This window comes from Triticum urartu, chromosome 6 (genome assembly GCF_003073215.2).
Source record: "Triticum urartu cultivar G1812 chromosome 6, Tu2.1, whole genome shotgun sequence".
NCBI classification, from domain to species: Eukaryota; Viridiplantae; Streptophyta; class Magnoliopsida; order Poales; family Poaceae; genus Triticum; species Triticum urartu.
In genome coordinates, this window is record NC_053027.1 from 2,626,027 (window position 1) to 2,628,035 (window position 2,009).

Consider the following 2,009-nt stretch of genomic DNA (forward strand, 5'->3'; position numbering starts at 1 on the left):
TAGTAATCTGGATCAAACGTATACTTCTGGAACTCATAAAATTCGCAAATAAATTTATGGACCTGAGTAATTTATCTATTAATAATCTGCAAAAAGAATTAACTAAATATCACTCTCCAAATAAAAACGGCAGCAATTCTCGTGAGCGCTAAAGTTTCTGTTTTTTACAGCATGATCAACAAGACTTTCCCCAAGTCTTCCCAAAGGTTCTACTTGGCACAAACACTAATTAAAAGCATAAAAGCACATCTAAACAGAGGATATATGAATTATTTATTGCTAAACAGGAACAAAAGGTAAGGAACGAAAATAAAATTGGGTTGCCTCCCAACAAGCGCTATCGTTTAACGCCCCTAGCTAGGCATGATGATTTCGATGATGCTCACATAAAAGATAAGAATTGTAACATAAAGAGAGCATCATAAAGAATATGACTAGCACATTTAAGTCTAACCCACTTCCTATGCATAGGGATTTTGTGAGCAAAAAAACTTGTGGGAACAATAATCAACTAGCATAGGAGGGTAAAACAAGCATAACTTCAAAACTTTAAGCACATAGAGAGGAAACTTGATATTATTGCAATTCCTACAAGCATATGTTCCTCCCTCATAATAATTTTCATTAGCATCATGAATGAATTGAACAATATAACCAGCACCTAAAGCATTCTTTTCATGATCTACAAGCATAGAATTTTTATTACTCTCCACATAAGCAAATTTCTTCTCATTAATAATAGTGGGAGCAAACTCAACAAAATAACTATCATGTGATTGAAAATTAAGATCAAGATGACAAGTTTCATGGTTATCATTATTCTTTAAAGCATACGTGTCATCACAATAATCATCATAGATAGGAGGCATGCTTTCATCATAGTAAATTTGCTCATCAAAGCTTGGAGAACAAAAAATATCATCTTTATCAAACATATCTTCCCAAAGATTGTGGCTCTGCATATCATTAGCATCATAGATATTCAAGGAATTCATACTAACAACATTGCAATCATGCTCATCATTCAAAGATTTAGTTCCAAACATTCTAATGCATTCTTCCTCTAGCACTTGAGCACAATTATCGGAATCCTTATTTTCATGATAGATATTAAAAAGATGAAGCATATGAGGTACCCTTAATTCCATTTTTTGTAATTTTCTTTTATAAACTAAACTAGTGATAAAACAAGAAACTAAAAGACTCGATTGCAAGATCTAAAGATATACCTTCAAGCACTCACCTCCGCGGCAACGGCACCAGAAAAGAGCTTGATGTCTACTACACAACCTTCTTCTTGTAGACATTGTTGGGCCTCCAAGTGCAGAGGTTTGTAGGACAGTAGCAAATTTCCCTCAAGTGGATGACCTAAGGTTTATCAATCCGTGGGAGGCGTAGGATGAAGATGGTCTCTCTCAAGAAACCCTGCAACCAAATAACAAAGAGTCTCTTGTGTCCCCAACACACCCAATACAATGGTAAATTGTATAGGTGCACTAGTTCGGCGAAGAGATGGTGATACAAGTGGTATATGGATAGTAGATATGGGTATTTGTAATCTGAAATTATAAAAACATCAAGGTAACTAATGATAAAAGTGAGCGTAAATGGTATTGCAATGCGTTGAAACAAGGCCTAGGGTTCATACTTTCGCTAGTGCAAGTTCCCTCAACAATACTAACATAATTGGATCACATAACTATCCCTCAACATGCAACAAAGAATCACTCCAAAGTCACTAATAGCGAGAACAAACGAAGAGATTATGGTAGGGTATGAAACCACCTCAAAGTTATTCTTTCCAATCAATTCGTTGGGCTATTCCTATAAGTGTCACAAACAGCCCTAGAGTTCGTACTAGAATAACACCTTAAGACACACATCAACCAAAACCCTAATGTCACCTAGATACTCCAATGTCACCTCAAGTATCCATGGGTATGATTATACGATATGCATCACACAATCTCAGATTCATCTATTCAACCAACACATAGAACCTCAAAGAG